The sequence below is a fragment of the Palaemon carinicauda genome, chromosome 4, assembly GCF_036898095.1.
Source record: "Palaemon carinicauda isolate YSFRI2023 chromosome 4, ASM3689809v2, whole genome shotgun sequence".
Classification (NCBI taxonomy): domain Eukaryota; kingdom Metazoa; phylum Arthropoda; class Malacostraca; order Decapoda; family Palaemonidae; genus Palaemon; species Palaemon carinicauda.
The window spans coordinates 180,049,719-180,073,043 of NC_090728.1; the positions used below are offsets into that span (position 1 = coordinate 180,049,719).

General features: G+C 34.3%; 1 long non-coding RNA gene across 1 annotated transcript in view; it reads right to left on the bottom strand.

Moving 5' to 3' along the window:
- The window catches only part of LOC137639221 (uncharacterized), a 26,135-nt gene extending 3,520 nt beyond the window's left edge, over positions 1-22,615 (bottom strand). The window contains exon 1 of the long non-coding RNA XR_011044262.1: positions 22,521-22,615. This is a non-coding gene — a long non-coding RNA (uncharacterized lncRNA). The remainder of the gene's footprint in view (positions 1-22,520) is intronic.
- Between the last annotated feature and the right edge of the window lie 710 nt (positions 22,616-23,325).

Sequence of the window (23,325 nt, forward strand, 5' to 3'; positions counted from 1 at the left end):
AAACAAGTGAGGTATCTCACTACTGTTTAAATGTAGGCTACAAAAATACTGCCAAAACATGAGGCAAAAGCAATTAAGAATAAAAAAAAAGGGACAAAGCCAAATAAAAATAAACCCAAAGCAAAAACAGCAACAGGAAATTAAAAATATTACGACCAGTTGAAAAAGATAAAAATAATATTGGGAAATAAAAACAAAGTAACCAGAGCAATTGAAAAATCAAAACAAAAGGAACAAAAACAACATGAAATTAAAAACGAAAGTAATAACAGTAAATTCTTTAAAATACCACCATTTGTAAAAAATAAAAATATTGGAAATAAAAACAAAGTAACCAGAGCAATTGAAAAATCAAAACAAAAGCAACAAAAACAATATGAAATTAAAACAAAAGGAATAACAATTAAATTCTTTAAAATACCACCAGTTGAAAAAAAAAATATTGGAAATAAAATAAAGCAACCAGAGCATTGAAAAATCAATACAAAAGCAGCAACAGCAATATAGAATTAAAAACAAAAGTAATACAGTAAATTTTTCAAAATACCACCAATTGAAAAAAAAAAATTGGAAAAAAACAAAGTAACAACAGCAATTGAAAAATCAAAACAAAAGCATCAATATGAAAATAAAAACAGAAGTAATAACAGTAATTAGAAAAAAATACACCAATTAAAAAATGAAAAGGTAGAACCAATTAACGATAAACACAACAGTAAAAAAATTATTAATAAATAAAGTAAAATCAACAGCAATAAAAAATTATAAACAAAGTGTCCGTATGAAGCTTACATAGCAACAGACCAAACAAGGGAATGTAAAGTCAAATCACCACGAGAGAGAGAGAGGAGAGAGAGGAGAGAGAGAGAGGAGGAGAGAGAGAGAAGAGAGAGAGAGAGAGAGATCCTTGGTTGGAACCCCTCTGAAATTCCTCTCTGTAGTATTATGAGATGACGATATAGAATTACATCCTGCTCTCTCTCTCTCTCTCTCTCTCTCTCTCTCTCTCTCTCTCTCTCTCTCTCTCTCTCTCTCTCTCTCTCTCCATTAAAACTTTTCAGTTTTAAACACCAGTTCTTTTTCTCTTTTCTTAGCAGCCTAAATATGCCTCATTTTCACTGATTTAAACTCACCAAAATGAATGCTTTCCTCTTTGGGATTCTCTCTCTCTCTCTCTCCTCTCCTCTCTCTCCTCTCTCTCCTCTCTCTCTCTCCTCTCTCTCTCTCTCTCTCTCTCTACTCTCTCAAGCAGCAATCTTTAATCCCCGAGGGGTGATTCGAAGACATGATTCGCCATCAATAAACCAATTGCGAAAGAGATCTGTTAAAAATAGATGGGTATCGCAACATTCAGCTAATCCTGGATTAAAAAATAATAAACGGATAGTTTGACGTATAGCCGATGCAAGAGAATGCCGACATTTCCAGGAGGAAAAATAATGGAAAATGGTATTAGAAAGACGGTGGCATTACATATGGTAAGATAGCGGGGCACTCAGTAGAGCGCAGACCTCCGCCACGGCAACTTATTTCTCGACCTCGACCTTGGACCTTAACATGTACAGTATTAGCTGCGTGGGTTTGCATACACTCAAATATGAATCAAGTTTAAAGACTGTGACAACGATGTTCAAACTAATGGGTGATTACGTTAATTGGACATTTTGCTTGACCCTGACCTTTGACCTTGACCTTCAAAACATTTAATCGTTTCCAGATTTTTACATAGCAGTTAATCTCTACAAGTTTCATTAATCTAAGATTAAAATTGTGGTCAGGAAGCTCTTCACACACACAAATACACACACAAACGTGGGGTAAAATATAACCATCTTTCAACTTCGCTGGCTGAGGTAATAATAAGGTAATAAATTGTGATAACATTGGCTTCATACTTACAAGCCTATATAATATTAAAAAAAATATAGCATTTGAAAAAAATGCATCCAGTTCTTCAGATATAATGCTAGAAATATCCAAAATTTGATAAAAACAAAAAAGAGAGAAAAGGCAGATTACACCTTACAGAATGATGAAAGTCTATTCCCTAAGGTATCAAGGCTTCTTGTAAGCCTGTGCACGGCTTGGTTCTCATTCATATTACGTACAAATACCTTAGGTTTGTTTCAATCAAATACCCTTTCACGTACGGTACAGCAACAGCTTCCATATATTTATCACTAAATTAAGTAATACTAGGCATGCAGTTAATTCTCATATTAGGCGCTTCTCTATCAAGAGGCTCAATACTACAAAGTATTTTAGAAATTTTACTCCAGCTATGTCCAAGTTGTGGAATGATCTTCCGTAATCGGGTAGTTGAATCGATAGAACTTCATAAGTTCAAACTTGCAACATTTTTTTTTTATCTTGAACAGGCAGACACAGGTCTTTGTATAGTATATATATGAAATATCTATTTTTGATGTTACTGTTTTGAAAATATTTTATTTTAATCTATTCATTATTTCTCACATCGTTTATTTCCTTATTTCCTTTCCTCACTGAGCTATTTTTCGCTTTTGAAGCCCTTGGGCTTAAAGCATCTTGCTTTTCCAACTAAGTTTCTAGTTTAGCTAGTAGTAGTAGTAGTAGTAGTAGTAGTAGTAGTAGTAGTAGTAGTAGTAGTAATACTAATAAAAATAATAATAGCAATAATAACAATATAATATCATCTTATCAACTCTTAAAAAAACTCGACAACTATGATTCTTTTTAGTTTTCTTCACATTGTCCCTATATTCCATTCATTCATTACTCTAACTGATTGGGCAACAATTCCTTCCTCTCATTTCTATCAATTTCATAATCAATCCTGTCCTTAAGCCAACAATTATTAACAAAAGGAAAGACAACAAGATCATAACCTTTGATGACATTCTGGATGACTGTGGGAACTTTCATTTGAGATTGTTGGTCATTTTTTCAATAGAGTTCACATGCAACTCAAGATTGGATAATAGAGGAATGCCAAAATGAGAAGGTACGATAAATTAGATAATAAGATAGTTGGATAATTAGATAAGGTAGAATATGGTAAGTCTCTGTGATTTATATAAATAGGTATATGGCAATGCTGTTTTGAAATATAATTTATCATAAACTATCCCGATTTAAAAAAAAGTCTCTTCTTTAAAGACTTGAATAATACCGTTATAAAGAAAAAATTTTGTTTACGATATTTAAGACATAAGCAACGCAATGTGAACTTATTGACATTCCTATTGTCGCAAACTGGCTATATGAATGTGATGGTGTGGTCGATAAAAAAAACAACAACTCAAAACAGAATGGATATTATATGACTAATACATATAATATATTTAGTCGGAGATTACGCACATATGTTTTTCAATTGTATATATAACATCTTTATTCCCTACAATATTAAGCAAGGGTTAACCACTGAAAAGGAACTTCTTGTCCCCCCGGGATTAATTTTACATTGAAAACGAAAGTTTATATATTGTGTGTTTGCCAGATCATAAATAAAAACTGCATTTCAGAGTTTTTAAAAGTAAAGGGATAATATGACTATCCACTAAGGATACACACGAAAAAATTTTCGTATATCAAACCTTAATATTTCCCTTATATATAAACTTGAAATCCTTAATGACATAGTAACATTTTACCTATTTACTTTTCTTGCATTTATCATTGATCATAGCTCGGGAGACTGAACATTACGGGTCTTATATTTTACTAAATCGGCACATGACTATACTCAGTTCATTTTAATGAGACGAATTTGCACAGACTCGCAGGATCGCCCTTTTAGCTCGTAAAAAAAAATTTATACTAGCTGACTGGTTAGAAGTATTTAGTCCAGCCAATCAGCTAGTAGGAAAGTTTTCCGAGCTAACAGGGCACCCCTGTGAGTCAATGCACATGCGCCCCATTAAGAAATTAAGCATAGTGATTTTTACTATAATCTTCGACTCTGAAGAGCTAGGATGTATAAAGTTAAGAGATGCAGGCCCCAAACAGTTCTCCCAAAAAGAGATGTTAACCCTCTATTCCGGTTGTTTCAAGGTAGCAATAATTTTTAACAAAGCATTGAATGAAATAAAACTTTCCTAGTCAGAATATATATTGAAAGTTTCACAACAAGGGGAAGTCTGGAGTATTTGAAATATATACTAAGCAGCTCTTCTAAGAGAAGGACACTCCAAAATCAAAACCATTGGTCTCTAGTTTTGGATAGTGCCATACCCTCTATACCAAGGTCTTCCACTGTCTTGGGGTAGAGTTCTCTTTCTTGAGGGTACCCCCGGGCACACTATCTATCTTATTTTCTTCCTCTTGTTTTTAAATTGTTACAGTTTATATATAAACGATCTTATTTAATGTTGTTACTGTTCTTAAAATAGTTTGATTGTTCATTACTGCTCTTGTACTTTATCTATTTTCTTTTCCTTTTCTCACGCGGCTATTTATCCCTGCTGGAGCCTTTGGGTTTATAGCATCCTGATTTCCTAACTAGGGTTGTAGCTTAGCTTGAAAATAATAATTATAATAATAATAATAATAATAATATTATTATTATTTCCCCAAAATCTGGCTAAAGAATTCTTCTTGAACACCAGCACAAGAAACAAAAATTCAAGGAATGCCTAAACAAAATCAACGTCAGTTACAAAAGCACTTCGTTTAGATCTCTCTCTCTCTCTCTCTCTCTCTCTCTCTCTCTCTCTCTCTCTCTCTCTCTCTCTCTCTCTCTCTCTAAGGATCCTCTTCAGTCTCGAGTATCCTTCTCCTCTGCCATCCTTCCCATTAAACCTCTTGTCATTTACTGGTCGAGGAATGCTGAAGCACATATCGAGCAATGCGTTGATTTACACACTTGGGCTTATCATCCCCCAATCCAATATCAAGAATGGTTTGGCTTTTGTGAAGCTATTTGTGGCAGTTCTCATATCTTAGAACTTGGGGAGAGCTTAAATATGAGGTTGGTTGAAATAGAGTAGAATTCAACTAATATATAAGTAGGGCTAGAGTATGAAAAGACCTAGTAAAAAAAAAATACCTTATTTGGAGTTTTTCCAGTTTTTATTCAATACCACTTAAATTTTCTCGTTTTTTTTTTTCTAAACAAACTCAGGTCTTGTTACTGTTCTTAAAATATCTTATTTTGATTGTTTAATACCCAGCTTGTAGTTTATTTTCTTCCTTGTTTCCTTCCCTCGCTGGACTATTTTTCCCTGCTGGAGCTCTTGGGCTTATAGTATCTTGCTTTTCCAATTAGAGTTATAGCTTAGCTTAGAAGAAGAAGAAGAAGAAGAAGAAGAAGAAGAAGAAGAAGAAGAAGATCTTAAACCACGAAACATCACAGCTACAAGTGTGAACAATATTCTAAACAGTTTCAGTATTTACAAAATATAAAAAATAAAGTTTCAATGATTATCACCGTAACAACATACCATGTCATTTCATAGAAGAAGAAGAAGTAGAACAACAACAACAACAACAATCATAAAACCTTACAATGTTTCCCTGAACCAACAAATATGCTTTTTCTCTTTCTCAACCCACCCCAGTCTTTGCCCATCCCTTTTTCTCCTCCTTTCTCACCTTTGCCCATCCCATGTAACAATATAAGGCAAAGGGGTCCGACAACCAGTTACCTGTGTGGGGGAGAGAGAGAGAGAGAGAGAGAGAGTAGAGAGAGAGAGAGGAGAGAGAGAGAGAGAGAGAGAGACTGACCTGGCTGACTCATATGAAGCTCTGACTCACTAATATTCTCTCTCTCTCTCTCTCTCTCTCTCTCTCTCTCTCTCTCTCCTCCTCTCTCTCTCTCTCTCTCTCTCAATATAAAATGGAGTCTGTGCACTGCATTTCATACATGTTTAATAGTTAACTTCCATACACAAGTGTTAAATTCTAAGAACCATTCAGTCATGCACATGATTTATGTGAATTCCGTTAACATGAATAAAATTAGAATGCATGCCCCAATAGGGAAGAGTTCTTGACTTTATTCACATATAACGCTATTTCCGCTTTACACTCCAAGAGTTCTGTATGGTTCCAATGGATTCATAGACAAACTAGAATTGGAACAGAGTTCGTAACATAAAGATGTTATTTACAAAACAAAAAGACATTCAAATTAGTGTTTGAACGCAAAGATCAAACAAAGGAAGATAAAAGGTCCTTTGAAAAATAATATGACAAAGTAGTTTTAGAATAATTTTCAAGTATGTAATTAGTGTACAACGCAAAGATCATATTAAGTCCGTCACATACGAAGTGGTAGCTTCCAGATTTGTTCACAAGCAGAATGGAAATTTGACTTCCATACACATACCGAATCATTTTAACTGCGGTACTTTGTGATGCAATGAAAACCGTTCTTAGTTCCAACAAAGCGCACAGATGCTTATAAATATTATTATTATTATTACTATTATTATTATTACTTGCTAAGCTACAACCCTAGTAGGAAAAGCAGGATGCTATAAGCCCAGGGGCTCCAATAGGGAAAATAGCCCAGTGAGGAAAGGAAAAAGTGAAAAAGAAAATATTTTAAGAAGAGTAATATCATTAAAATAAATATCTCCTATATAAACTTTAACGAAACAAGAGGAAGAGAAATTAGATAGAATAGTATGTACGAGTGTACCCTCAAGCAAGAGAACTCTAACCCAAGACAGTGGAAGACCACGGTACAGAGGCTATGGCCCTACCCAACACTAGAGAACAATGGTTTGTTTTTGGAGTGTCCTTCTCCTACAAGAGCTGCTTACCATAGCTAAAGAGTCTCTTCTACCCTTACCAAGAGGAAAGTGGCCTTATTAGAAACTTCATTTCAAAAGAGAGAAATGGCGTTAATTCAGATAAGACATCCTGGAGACGGTTGGTGTCCCATGTCAAAATATATGTACAAGGATCGATCTCCAAGCAAATAAAAAGTTTTAAATTCACATAGAAAACGTTATTTCGTCAAAATTTCATTCATATTTCGAAGGTTCGTGTTCCTGTTCGAGCTGTTGTTTGCGCATAGTGAGAAATCAAAGTTACCATTACACTGAGATGTCAGTTTGACTACGTATATGTACATAATATAAATATGGTAATTCCAACTCGATGTGCAAGCAAATTCAGTTACAGTTACGCTGATAAACAAAATCAAATTAGAGTTACATGGATATATATATATATAAGTATACTCGATTAACAAGGGCATAGAAAAGTCAAATTTTCTACTATAACATGGCAAGAGAAGTTGAGTTTCCTACTGTAACATGACAAGTTAGGCTTCCTTCTATAATATGGCATGTTAAGCTTCCTAATATAATATGGCAAATTAAGTTTCCAACTATAATATGGCATGTTAAGTTTCCTACTATGATATGGCAACTTAGGTTTCCTACTATAATATGGCAAATTAAGTTTCCTACTATAATATGGCATATTAAGTTTCCTACTATAATATGGCATATTAAGTTTCCTACTATAATATGGCATGTCAAGTTTCCTACTATAATATGGCAAATTAAGTTTCCTACTATAATATGGCATATTAAGTTTCCTACTATAATATGGCATGTTAAGTTTCCTACTATAATATGGCATATTAAGTTTCCTACTATGATATGGCAACTTAGGTTTCCTACTATAATATGGCATGTTAAGTTTCCTAATATAACATGGCAAATTAAGTTTCCTACTATAATATGGCATATTAAGTTTCCTACTATGATATGGCAACTTAGGTTTCCTACTATAATATGGCAAATTAAGTTTCCTACAATAATATGGCATATTAAGTTTCCTACTATGATATGGCAACTTAGGTTTCCTACTATAATATGGCAAATTAAGTTTCCTACTATAATATGGCATATTAAGTTTCCTACTATAATATGGCATGTTAAGTTTCCTAATATAACATGGCAAATTAAGTTTCCTACTATAATATGGCATATTAAGTTTCCTACTATGATATGGCAACTTAGGTTTCCTACTATAATATGGCATATTAAGTTTCCTACTATGATATGGCAACTTAGGTTTCCTACTATAAAATGGCATATTAAGTTTCCTACTATAATATGGCATGTTAAGTTTCCTACTATAATATGGCATGTTAAGTTTCCTACTATGATATGGCAACTTAGGTTTCCTACTATAAAATGGCATATTAAGTTTCCTACTATAATATGGCATGTTAAGTTTCCTACTATAATATGGCAAATTAAGTTTCCTACTATAATATGGCATATTAAGTTTCCTACTATGATATGGCAACTTAGGTTTCCTACTATAAAATGGCATATTAAGTTTCCTACTATAATATGGCATGTTAAGTTTCCTACTATAATATGGCAAATTAAGTTTCCTACTATAATATGGCATATTAAGTTTCCTACTATAATATGGCATGTTAAGTTTCCTAATATAACATGGCAAATTAAGTTTCCTACTATAATATGGCATATTAAGTTTCCTACTATGATATGGCAACTTAGGTTTCCTACTATAATATGGCATATTAAGTTTCCTACTATAATATGGCATATTAAGTTTCCTACTATAATATGGCATGTTAAGTTTCCTACTATAATATGGCAAATTAAGTTTCCTACTATAATATGGCATATTAAGTTTCCTACTATAATATGGCATGTTAAGTTTCCTAATATAACATGGCAAATTAAGTTTCCTACTATAATATGGCATATTAAGTTTCCTACTATGATATGGCAACTTAGGTTTCCTACTATAATATGGCATATTAAGTTTCCTACTATAATATGGCATATTAAGTTTCCTACTATAATATGGCATGTTAAGTTTCCTACTATAATATGGCAAATTAAGTTTCCTACTATAATATGGCATATTAAGTTTCCTACTATAATATGGCATGTTAAGTTTCCTAATATAACATGGCAAATTAAGTTTCCTACTATAATATGGCAAATTAAGTTTCCTACTATAATATGGCATATTAAGTTTCCTACTATAATATGGCATGTTAAGTTTCCTAATATAACATGGCAAATTAAGTTTCCTACTATAATATAGCATCAGAAACATTTCCCGGCACACAAAGGAAGTTCAGATCAATCACATTTGTTTGTCTTAGACTTTTTCCTTTGCTTATCAAACTTTCTCCAAACTTCGTTTTCATATAGATAAGAACACTAAGGCCGTGAGAATTCTGATCAGAATTTAGCGGACCCTATTGTTGAGGGTAATTGCAGAAATGCTTTGCCTTCCAAGTGAACAAATTGTCCGACACCCTTAATCCGTGAAAAATTAATTAACATCTTGCTCTGGTCTTTATCGAAACCAAAGATCATGAAATATTTTTCTGCTTAAAGTTTTCAAGGTTTAAAAGCCACTCACGAATGGCAGAGGCAAGGGACAGTGACATTGCCTTATCGAGCAGGACAATACCCTAGAGACTGACCATATATACATATGATCAGCGACCAAACGCCCTCTCCACCCAAGCTAGGACTAAGGAGGGCCGGGCAATGGCTGCTGATGTCTAAGCAGATAGACCTATAGGCTCCCCCAAACCCCCATCCTTAGCTTACAATGATAATGAGATTGCAGCGACCAAAGGATCGCACGAGTTTGAGCGGGACTCGAACTCCATTCTGGCGTTCACCAGTCAGTGACGTTACCATATCGGCCACCATAAAAAATAGCTAATCAAAATATGTCTCTTTGAACAAGTTGCAATACCGAATATTCTGACGTTTGGCAACTACCATGACCTTAAATCGTGTATTCATCAACCCTCATGCCATCCTAATTAAAGCCATTACGTTTCTTGAATCTCTCCATGTGATAAAACATAACTTGAAAGATTACGTGAAAAAAATTCACATCAAACAAATATAACATTGAGAATCCACTCTTTCTCTCATTTTGTATCTATCCACAGACGGAATCAGCAATAGGAACCCCCTCTGACTGGCGGAGCCAAATATAAATGCCCTCTCCCCTCCCCTCCCCCCTCACTGTGTGTCAACCCTGCTTCTCCCCAGATGCCCATTCAAGACGCGAGGGAGAATCTCCTCCCTCCTTCCTGTTTTTGCCCAACTTAGTTACACCAGAGCAAATACATTCAGTTAGGAGTCCCCCTATTTCGTCGGATAGGGTTTGCACCACAGTTTAACATAATATGGTGTCGTGTAGGGATAACGGTGGGGAATAAGAAGTGTAATACCTAAACCTATGGAAATGGACTAAGAGGGAAGTTTGAAAAAAAATCTCTTCTAGAACAGCTCTTACTTCATTGAATTTCATTTGAAGATATAAATACAAGCCGTTGAATACAGCTGTATGTTATGCATGAGCCTTCACATTTTTTATGATACATAAGCATTAATATATATATATATATATATATATATATATATATATATATATATAATATATATATATATATATATATATATATATATATAGTAAAAGACATTGGATTAGGATATCGCTGGTAATGAATACAGGATTAAAAGTTAATGATAGTTGCCAGTTGTTAAAATATAAAATTTACAACTTGCACAAAATGGGTGTATTGTGAAAGCTGCGTTATTACCGGGCTGCCAATGCACATACTAGTTTCAGAATAATATTAAAAAGCAAATGAGATGCTTAGTTGAAAATAAAAATGGTAGGGTAAACTGCAGATGAAATGCTTATTGAAATAACGAATGATAGAGTAAATTGCAGATGAAATGCCTAATATTAATAACGATAGAGACAGTTGAATACATATGGAACGCTTAGTTGAAATAACGATAGACAGAGACAGTTATTATTATTATTATTATTATTTGCTAAGCTTCAACCCTAGCTGGAAAAGCAAAATGCTATAAGCCCAGGGGCCCCAACAGGGAAAATAGCCCAGTAAGGAAAGGAAAGAAGGAAAAATAAAATATTTTAAGAAGAGTAACATTAAAATAAATATTTCCTATATAAACTATGAAAACTTTAACAAAACAAGAGGAAGAGAAATTAAATAGAATAGTGTGCCTGATTGTACCCTCAAGCAAGAGAACTCTAACCCAAGACAGTGGAAGACCATGGTACAGAGGCTATGGCACTACCCAAGACTAGAGAACAATGGTTTGATTTTGGAGTGTCCTTCTCCTAGAAGAGCTGCTTACCATAGCTAAAGAGTCTCTTCTACCCTTACTAAGAGGAAAGTAGCCACAGAACAAATACAGTGCAGTAGTTAACCCCTTGAGCGAAGAAGAATTGTTTAGTAACCTCAGTGTTGTCAGGTGTGCGAGGACAGAGGAGAATCTGTTAAGAATAGGCCAGACTATTCGGCGTATGTGTAGGCAAAGAGAAAGAACCGTAACCAAAGAGAAGGATCCAACGTAGTACTGTCTGGCCAGTCAAAGGACCCCATAACTCTCTGGCGGTAGTATTTCAACGGGCGGCTGGTGCAGATGCAGATGGAACGCTTAGTTGAAATAACGATAGATAGACAGTTGAATACAGATGGAACGCTTAGTTGAAATAACAATAGATAGACAGTTAAATGCAGATGGAATGCTCAGTTGAAATAACGATAAATAGAGAGATCGAGAGTTAAATACAGATGAAATGCTTAATTGAAATAATGATAGCAAGAGTAAAATGCAGATGAAATGTTTAAATGATGGTAGATGGAAAGAGTAAAATGCAGATGAAATGTTTAAATAGATAGATAGAGTAAAATGCAGATGAAATGTTTAAATAGATAAAGTAAAATGCAGACGAGATACTTGGTTGAAATAACGATCGAGATATAGTAATACTATGAAATGCTTAGTTGAAATTACGGTAGACTAAGTAAAATGTAGGCGAGATACTCGGTTAAAATAACGACAGATAGATAAAGAGTTAAATACATAACAGCCAATTGCCCTAAACGTGATTGTACAATCACTCACACGCAACTAAACACAAAAACAGCACAACATTCCTTCCTTTCGCGTAGCAGTCCTTTCCACTTACAAGACCACTCCACACCTTGGAGGAAAAATTAATCCTCCTAGCTCCACACCTTGGAGGAAAAATAAATTAATCCTCCTAGCTCCACACCTATCCCCTACACCCGAAAACAGATTCACCCCCCTACCTCACCGCGCACAGCTAAACCTACATCCCCCAAGGTCTCCCCTTAACCCCCCTCCCATTTGTCTCCTACCTGTGCCACCCCCCCTTCCCCCACCTCTTTTCTAAGTGTCAGCATAAACAACCTCAAGTAGAGTCCAACTGCTTTTCGGGGGAGGTGGCTTCGCGAAACGTTCAATGGGTTTACAACCTCATCGATAGACTTGCAAGTAAGGGATGAGAAGTAAATGGAAGTTTGAAAATCAAATAAGAGAAATGCGATTAATTCTGCGATATCTTTTTTTTGTGGTTTTAGATTGGGGTGTGATCAGATTATATATATATATATATATATGTGTGTGTGTGTGTGTATATATACATATATATATATATATATATATACACACACATACATATATATATATATACACACACACACATACATATATAGGTGCCGGTTTAGTATATGGCCTACCTTTTTTATTCTGGTTTAGTATGTGGCCTACCTGGCTTGTTAGGTTAGGTTAGGGCACATACCAAACCAGATAGAATTTCGTAGGCCATATTCGAAAGGCAGGCCACGTACTAAACCGGCACCTATATATATATATATTATTAGATCTCTTAAGAGAGCGAGACATTTTTAAAAAGACATCCATAAGTATCTGATCATTTTAATAACAAGAACATTAGATTTATCACTCAAGCACATTAAAGTATGTTAACGAATTTAAAAATTATATTTTGAATATATATATATATATATATATATATATATATATATATATATATATATATATATATATATGTCTAGGATTAAAATTTGGTGGTTCTGTGGTCTCATACTTAAAGATGTGGGTCTAATAAGTATAACTTTTAGAGGTGTAACAACATGTCATTAAGTATGACCAACAGTATTATTCTTTATTTATAAATGTCTCCTCTCCCTTATATCACAGACAAAAATTAAAACAATAAATGTTAAACTTACATAAACATTACCAGCAATCAATGAAGAATCTACTATAAACCTCGGACTACATGCTCTCGCGCGCCTGCGCAACCACACCCCACGCACCCCTCTTTTCTACTCAATACACATACACTTCACACTTCATAAAGTAACATGTGTAGCTGCTCTAAAAATAATCTCCACCAAGCGGTCTGTATCTATTAATACAAGAAAAAAAAAGAAAAAAAATAAGAGACGGTATTTCCTGTTGCTGACAAACCTCGAACGTAAGATAACTATTTCTTCCATTTTAAAAATGTTCATTGATAATCAAATTTTTCACGTAGGTGAACTGTTCGTTAATGCGATACATTAGAATCAACTAATAATAGGTCTAAAAATGACTAGGTCTATACACACTAAGGTGAACAAAACCGCCATATCTGGCTGAAAATTCCTGCTTTGCTTTCGTATAGTTAAAGAACAAACTATTTCGGAGGATATCCCATTGTATTATGGCTTGAAGACAGGCACTGATGAGAGAGAGAGAGAGAGAGAGAGAGAGAGAGAGAGAGAGAGAGAGAGAGAGAGAGAGAGAGAGAGAGAGAGAGAGAGATATTACACCATAAAAATACTTTAATCACAAACTATATTGAGTTCCTAAGCATCTCCATCTTCTCTATATAATAAGGAGCAAACTCTCTCTCTCTCTCTCTCTCTCTCTCTCTCTCTCTCTCTCTCTCTCTCTCTCTCTATATATATATATATATATATATATATATATATATATATATATATATCAAACTGAGCGGCATTGCCAAACGTATAACTACTCGGCTATTTAGTCTCTCCCTATCCCTCGGGCAGGAAGGAGGAAGGGGGTGTAGTCATATTCAGATGAGAGAGGGCCCCCCCGAGAGGTACACTCAGAAATTAAGAATCCACAACTGCCGTGTTGTAGTCAAGAAAAAGGGAGGGGGATGGGATAGGTTGAACCCATGTACCATTATTTTGACGGATAGCATACACTACATTAGTTACAGTAAGAACATCACCGAGAGACGTCCAGACGTTCACAGCTCGGGCAACATGACTAACCTTGACACAAATTGAAGAGAAGTAGGTGTTAAGTAATCCCCAATCTTTCATTTTTTTCTGAACTGAAATTTAGAAACTTCCTTTGCCCTGCGCAATCTGATTTTGGTATTCGTGTGATTTCCGGTGGAAATTTATTCTTGAACAAGAATAGTACTTTGCAAGGTTTTTAAAAGTTCATACAACAAAGTACAATACAAAAGTTATAGGCTACCTCTGAAAATGTGTACAATGTATATGCAATACAAAAGCTTTATGTATATTATACGCAAAAGTATCCTGGGATCTACTTAATATATTTCATCTATATACAAGGGAAGGAATAAAAGGCGATGTTCTTGCGAAATGAGAAAATTTGCGGGCAATAACACGCATAGAAATACCACAAACATAGAATGGAAGGACATGACCGAGGCCTTTGTTCTGCAGTAAACTATTAACGGCTGATTATTATTATTACTATTATTACTTGCTAAGCGACAACCCTAGTTCGAAAAGCAGGATGCTGTTAGCCCAGGGGCTCCAACAGAGATAATGATGATATTTAAACACGGTACACTTTTCACAGCTGATTGTCGGTATTTATCTATGTGAAAAAATACGCACATGATAAATTGCCGTAAATTAATATATAAATATAATAGCGTGTAGAACGAAAACAATCAAATGATTAAGGAATCCCCACATACAGAACTAACATAATTACCTAATTACGATAAAATTATGCAAATACTTTGTACATCAAGTTAAGAAACAGCCAATATTATAAAATTCCAATGGTTTCAAAATATCGCTACACAAACTTGATCATTAAACCATCTCTATTCATTTATTTTCGGCTTCCAAAAGTCGTTGGAAGCATACGAAATTGTGAATCATCTGATGGAAAATAATACGCCCACAGTGCTTCCAGCGCAGGTGGTCTGAAGGCCGCCACAACTATCAGATCAGAAAGCAACTGGCACAAGGCTGGAGAAGATGAAAGAAATAAATTCGTATGTGCAATATAAAGCCCACTAACAGGAAAACAAATACCGGCATTCTAAATTGTACAGGGAAAAGCAATAAGACGCCGTTTAAAATCGACGCCAAGATATGACGACATTGTATTACAATATCGTAATGAAGCAATGAAAGCTGACCACTCGAGAGCAGGAATTGGAGAAAGCTGGTCTACAGACGCATGATGATGACCTTGGAGCTCCTGTATACCCCTGCCTCACACATACCCACTCCCAGACAAGAGGATTTTTTTCCCTTCTGGTAACGGTAGGGTAACTCAGGCCGGTTCCTCCTAGAAAAGGTTGGGTAGACTTGGGATCAGCCGGTAGAGGTTTCAAAACAAGTGGCAGTAGGCTTATATCACGGTCCAGATAGACCCAAGGAGGGTCTATCTTGGATAGACCGTGGATTATATGGACTGAAACTAACGATAATTCGCTGTCCGTGAAAATACAGTCTGCGGTGGCAAAACCACGCCTTAACATGATAAGACTGAATATCATACCAAGCTTTAATTCAGGCCTTAAATTTAATTCATTGTGAGCAATTTTACGTAATGGCACAACGTAAACTGACACAGTACAATACTCTTCAACATAAGTAACAGAAGATCTTTACCAAGACGGGAATAAGGTTTTCCATAAATCCTGTTTTTTACCGTCATGAAAAGACTATTCTGAAAATTGTTTTACTGTCTCCAACTCTAGCCCCCATGAGATCAAAATTTAGCAGACGCCACGTGAACGAAGGTCCAGTGTGAATAATAATTCATTGAAATTGAGTTTTATTTTAATAGTATATTCTTTTCTTGTAGTTTATTTATTTCCTTTCCTCACTAGGCCATTTTTTCCCTGATGGGGCTTTTGGACCTACAACATTTTGCTTTTCTAACTAGGACTATAGCCTAGCTTATAATAATATATAAATGTCTTCTTCCTTTCATTTCCCATTTTAAGGGACTGCTTTTCTAGTCCTATACGGCAGGGGAACCCTACTCTCTACAGACTACAGGACCTAAACAGCCGTTATATGCATTCCAATGCATTCAGCATTTTCAAAAGCAAGCTTTTATGGTGGTGATGTCTATTCGTTTGACTAAATCACAATGTGTGGAGTTGGCTAAATATTTCCTTAAAAATAAAATCTACAATTCATTCTATAAATTAGACCCAACAACACTAAAACTTAGGTAACTACCGGTTAACGATCAATTGGACCGAAAATGCCAACGAAAGTCTACGTAAGGGTGTATGGCAAACAGCATGATAAATAAAGGAGTTCGTCTCCCACCAATGCTTTTATCACCTTTATTATTATTATTATTATTATTACAAGGTAAGCTACAACCCTAGTTGGAAAAACAGAATGCTGTAAGACAACGGCTCCAACAGGGAAAAATAGCCCAGTAAGAAAAGGAAATGAGGAAAAACTAAAAGAGAAATAATGAACAATTAAAACAAAATATTTTAAGAACAGTAACATTGAATCAAATTTTTCATATATAAACTATAAAAAGTTTAAAAACACAAAAGAGGAAGAGAAATGTTGATAGCTTATCAAAGTGGTAATAATAAAAAGGAAATGTATGCGGTGCTGTTGATTTCCTTGCTATAGTTATTGGAGCCAAAAAATACGAGTATATATCAAGTCTCTACTAGACACCCGAAAGACTGAAGACCCTGGATTTAATGATTAACAAGGAATACGATGTGTTATTCTAAAGACCTATAAATGTATACGACAAATGTCTTATAGGTCCTATAGAAAGGGGGAGGAGTTTTCTTGTGCAATTTTACCAAGTACACAGTCTTTTAAGTACTACAATCAAATATATAAGTGAAATATTTTTTCTATTAACAATTCAGATACACGACCATTTTCGATAACTTGCATTTGGAAACAGGAGTATCCAAATATACTCATAAAATGTTCTAAAAGGTCACATTTACCGTTAACATTTTAAGGGACATTTCTTAAAAGCAATCAAATTGAATGAATAGGGCACTCGCCAAAGAAAAAAAATCGTAAACGGCAGACCACAATATAGCAACATCACACTTATTGAATTACACCGCAAAATCTACTTCGTGGCAGCCCTGTCTTTCTTTGTTAAGGCTCCCTTCCCCTAAACCAGCCGGCATGAAGCCACGTGCTTTTTGGAAACTCCTTCCGCCAACCACCCCACCAAACCCGAAGGACTACACTACATAACCCCAGGACATATACTTCCATTTCACAGCATCCCTCTACAGACATGACAGCGCGTAGCATTGGAAATGTTACTTAATTAGTGAGGAAACGCTATTTAGATCTTAACATCTGCACGTTCTTAATATAACATTTTTTTATTATTGTTAGCTAAGCTACAACCCCAGTTGGAAAAAAACAGGATGCTAAAGCCAAGGCCGTCTCTTGATATAACCCAAGGGCTCTAACATGAAAAAAAATAGCCCGGTGAGGAAAGGTAATAAAATACGGAAGTAATGAATCATTAGAATAAAACACTTTAAAAACAGTAATAACGTTTAAATAATGTATCATATATAAACTATAAAGAGAGACTAGTGTCATTCTGTTCAAAATAAAAACGTCTGCAAGTTTGAATTTTTGAAGTTCCACAAATCTTTCACCTCTTTTTTTCCGTTTTTTGACATGAAACGCCACAAGACCATTCAATGCTACAAGAGAATTTAATCTTTTCTCGGTATTTTAAAACCCAACTTATTTCCTACTATTAAGCAAATCTCAAAACAATTATCTCTGAAACTCACCGCTCTGATAAAGAAAATTGGAAGGAGAGTAAGTGCATCTTTTCATTTTTTCCTTTGTGAATACCTTTGCTAAAAAGGATTTGAATATATTAACTCCAGATAGATGATCAGAAGTAAGAGAAATCCGACTTGGTCTAAACGCAGCCCCTGACAAAGGTCCGGTAAACTAAAGAACATGTGAAGAATCAATTGTTTTAGCTTTGCCGGGCCAGCCGTATGGGGAGTGGAGACTACAAGGTTTCACAAGCACGATAATGTAACCGTGGTATATCCTTACCATACGCAGCTTACGGTCATGAGGGAAAATGCCAGTGTGTATCAAGAAGATACTGGATTCCGGAGTTCGAACCTTGGTAAGACTGGGTTCCATATCATGAGCCATCATGTACGTTGCATAGATGAAAAATAATCTCTCTCTCTCTCTCTCAACGTAAGTAAACAACTCACAAAAAAACATAAAAGCGGACTAGTAAACAACTAACAAATTTCTAACGAAAATATAACTTTATAAAGGTATAAATACCAATCACCATGTTCTAACTGAAATAGAACAAGTCAAAATCCTTAAAGATGCTCCAATCATGAACATCATTAGGTAAGATACGATATTAGTTAAAAAAAAAAAAAAATATTGTGATTTTTCCAATCATCATGTGCAGTTGTTAAAATTTAAGAGTTTAGACAGTGGAGAGCATCAATCGAAATCTTCCACAGCCAATCTTTGTGGCGATGGGTTCTCGAAAAACATCTTTTAATCTCCAGTGTAGGTCATCTCTCTCTCTCTCTCTCTGTATACACACACACACACACACACATATATATATATATATATATATATATATATATATATATATATATATATATATATATATATGTGTGTGTGTGTGTGTGTGTGTGTGTGTGTGTGTGTGAGCGCGAGTCTAAAAATCACAATCTAAGCAGAGTCCTTGATGGAAAAACCTAATATTAAGCCTTGAACTCCAATAGCGAAGATCAGATAAAGAAAAAAAAAACTACCCTAAAAAATCCCTCTTGATAAACCACCAGACATCCTTTACCATGCCCAACAGCCCAACAAACCGTTGAAAAAAAAGAAAAAGGAAAAAAAAAAAAGACAAAAGTGCGCTCTCAAGTGTACCCTCAAGTTTCAAAAGAACTAATTCGTGAACAAGACAGTGGAATCCTGAGCACATCGGTGTCGTTTTATAGTGTTCTCATAAAAAAAATGCCTTAGCCATTTCTCTTTAGCCCTAACTAGACCTATGCTGAGAAATAAAGCAATTAAAATCATATGAGCAATCATTTAAACGAGTGTAAGGTAACAGGCTTCAAGAAATTAGGTGGGTGGACAATGGAGAATGAGAAATAACAAAACCTAAAGAAGGATATAACCACCCAACTGTCAAGTCAGTCTTAAGGATCACATATAACTCCAGTGGGAACAGGCCATCGCTAGTCCACTGCAAGACAAAGACACGTCCTTTCATTCCTGCCTGTTTATGGTCTTCATGCCAGTTTTCATACACAAACTTTCCTAGTTCGTCAACCCATCGTCTTCTCTCTGCTTCGGTTGCAATCTCTAGGAATCTATTGTCATTCTTTTGTCTATCAATTGTTATCCTTATATTGAATATCCCGCTCATTATATATATTATATATATATATATATATATATATATATATATATATATATATATATATTATATATATATATATATATATATATATATATATATATATATATATATATATATATATATATATATATAAAGCACCTTACATGGAGTCTCTTCCTCAGCCTAACAGTTCATCACAAACCTCCCTGCCTTCCCTCCGGTCCTCTTTTCACTCTCCAACACCCTCACCCTCTCTCCTTCCCATCGGGTTCTCCGGAACCTTGCACCATTCTATGCCCAAATAAGGTTTGCCCTTCCGATACCCACCCCCAGCAAACCATGGGTACTGCTGGATGGAGGTGTGCCCAGTCTCTCTCTCTCTCTCTCTCTCTCTGTCCGATCTACAGCTGTTGCCTTTACTATAACCTCTTTCACCAACCGCTTCCCACATGTTTTGAGGACTGCAGTCTATGAATTAGAATCGTATCTATTGACAATTGCAGGTTATTATTCATAAACGTAAAAACAACTTAATAATCTGGCCGGATTTAACTTATTTTTGAAAGGTGGGATTCCTTTGTTAATTATCATCACACCTACCTGGCGTCCTTTTTACTAAATGTCTGATTTGGAAAACATCGTTCAAGAACTTTATAGTTCGGAAATTACAAGGCGAATAAAGTATCAATAATACAAAACTAATTTGATAAATACAATATACATTTTTTTTAAATATTTGGATTAGCACGTGAACGCAAAATACTAGACATTTAAAATAGTAAAAAAAAAATATACAAAGTATTATAGAAGCTAAAAAAAAAACGCTGACCGGAAGTAACAAAAGCCAAAAAGACCGCCTACCAGAAAGACGTTAGGGAGGCAGGAGGCGAAAGACTCATTATATACCCGAGCGAGGACAAAACCGTTGCAGACTTCCTCCCAGCTAATACCTGTACACCGGTTTTGACTCTGGGGGGAGAGGCCATGAATGAGCAACAAACCCCCCACCCCCACCCAAGCCCCGCCCGCGGAAATGTGGGTGGGACTGCCCACGAGACCATGTGAAGGTGGAGAGTCTATGCGTCAAAGGTTTCAAGAAGGGTGTAAAAGGATGATTCAACTGCAGGTACAAAACTGGATATGAAACTCCGGCGGTTTCTGAAAATAAGAAAATAATACCGTAGGCCTAATAAGGGGGGGGGAGAGAGAGAGAGAGAGAGAGAGAGAGAGAGAGAGAGAGAGAGAGAGAGAGAGAGAGAGAGACATAAGGTAGAAAGAAATACTTAATCATGTAAAAACTAAGTCTTTGCAACAAATACAGTGAATAATGAAAGGTTTAACAGCAAGTTTTGGTCACAAATGCAAGTCGACAAGTTACAATGACAAAACTGTAACCTTGGAAAAAAAATTATACACAAGTCGAAAAACTACACAACAGGCTCCTACTAGACATCCAAAAGACGGAAAATATTAAGGCTTTCAAGAAGCTGAAGCCTTACTATTATTGTAAGCGCTTCGATAATGTACAGTAGATTTGATAAATGACGTGGAATAAAATGTGTAATACATTTATAAATCTCAGTATGAAAAACAGATCGAGGACCAGGAAAACTACACTCAAAGTAAATTAGTTACATCATAACAATCGAAAATATATTTCGACCTTTTACCATTTGACTGAACGCACCCCCCCCCCCTACAAATAAAAAATGTTACGAATAAAAGTGTCACAATACTAGATCAAGTTAAGTACTGCAATGATTGATAAGCATCATAAATATTGCAATGATTGATAAGCTAAATCTACAATAAGATATAAAAATCATATGTACAAGCTAATCATGAGGACATAAACAAAGCGATGAATAAATTTTATTTTAACCTAAGCAGGAATCAGTCAATAGTTAAAACACGAAGTAAATTGTATATACCTATTTGACTTGAAGCAAATGGCCCGTTGGTTCCATTTACCATACGAAGTATCTAAGCATGGCCCTCTAAATCAATATTATTGAAGTTAAATACAACAGGATACAATAAGCTGTAGTAAAAATTATAATCTTTTTGCATAATGCTATTGGTCGTGTATTAATATTAAAACATCTCAGTACGCTAACTACCGGAATAACAGTACTTGAAAATTAATTTGTTATGAAAGAAAGTGACAGGATTTTTATGCTATAACAAATCCATGCTTTCACCAAGTATATGTCATTTAAGGTAGATAACATGCATACGTTTAATGAGTAACGCATTTTTGGTGGACTAACCTACTTTTTAACAATTTCATGAATATTTACTTTAAATTCAGGAAAACATATAAATGACATAAAAAATTTTGAAAAATAACAACCCAACATTTGACATGAGCGGTACCCGTAATCCTATAGTTATTCATAACCGTCCTTAATATTAAGATCATACCAACGGCAAATATGTTATATAAACACTTAAAATACAAGGGAAGATACTATTAATAATCTTTATTTAATTAACACTTAATCAAAATTTTCCCCTAAATATCAAAATTATTAACATAAAGGCTTATATGAAGTTGAAGGCTTTCGTTTTCGAAGAGCAACCACAATTAAACGTGGTTAAAACAATTAACGATATATTATGTTATACTTTAAATACTAAAAGGATACATACGATAAATCAAATCTCATACAAGGCACCTAGGCTTTCTATGTCGAAGGAACATGGAAACAGCCCTTAAAAGTAAAATTGGTAATATGCTATTGTCTAACTTCGACAATATTAACAATTTGATTATAGTCAGTAAGGATTTAGGGACTAAACACATAATGCAAGAACACAAATGTCACACGAGATTGAATCCATTTAAATGTTTTAGAGTATAATAACAAACTGCAGAACTAAATAAGTCTATAACACGATTTTATCACATGCATGCCTAGTTAAACAGTCACTGATGCCCTATTTAATATGGAATATCCAAAATAAAGATTATATACTAATAAAAACTAAACATCAATACAAAATAAAACTTACCAATGGGTAAACAACTTGTAAACAGTAATCCCTCGGTTTAGTTATTCCTATAACAACGGCACGTCTCAACTAGACTGTCTTGGATTTAAAACTGATGTCAAGTGCCCGCGAACATGACGTCATGTGGCGCCAGTCCCTTTGGGATGTTGTCGTACCGCTTACAAAAGTTGGGATGGCGATTTTAGAAAGGATGGAGTAAATTTTATATATTATGGTATTTTGGACTAATCATGCAAATAATAATTAAGTTAATGATTCATTGAGATAGTACAAATTTAGTAAATTGAAATGGAGGATAAGAGCTGTGATAATAATTCTACGAAGAAAAATACATTTGCTGATACACCGCTTGGAATATATATATATATATATATATATATATATATATATATATATATATATATATATATATATATATATATATATATATATAAATATATATATATATATATATATATATATATATATATATATATATATATATATATATATATATATATATATATATATATATATATATACTGTATATATATATATATATATATATATATATATATATATATATATATATATATATATATATATGTGTGTGTGTGTGTGTGTATATATATACTGTATATATATATATATATATATATATATATATATATATATATATATATATATATATATATATATATATATATATATATATATATGTATATATATATATACATATATATATATATATATATATATATATATATATATATATATATATATATATATATATTTATATATATATGTATATATATATATATATATA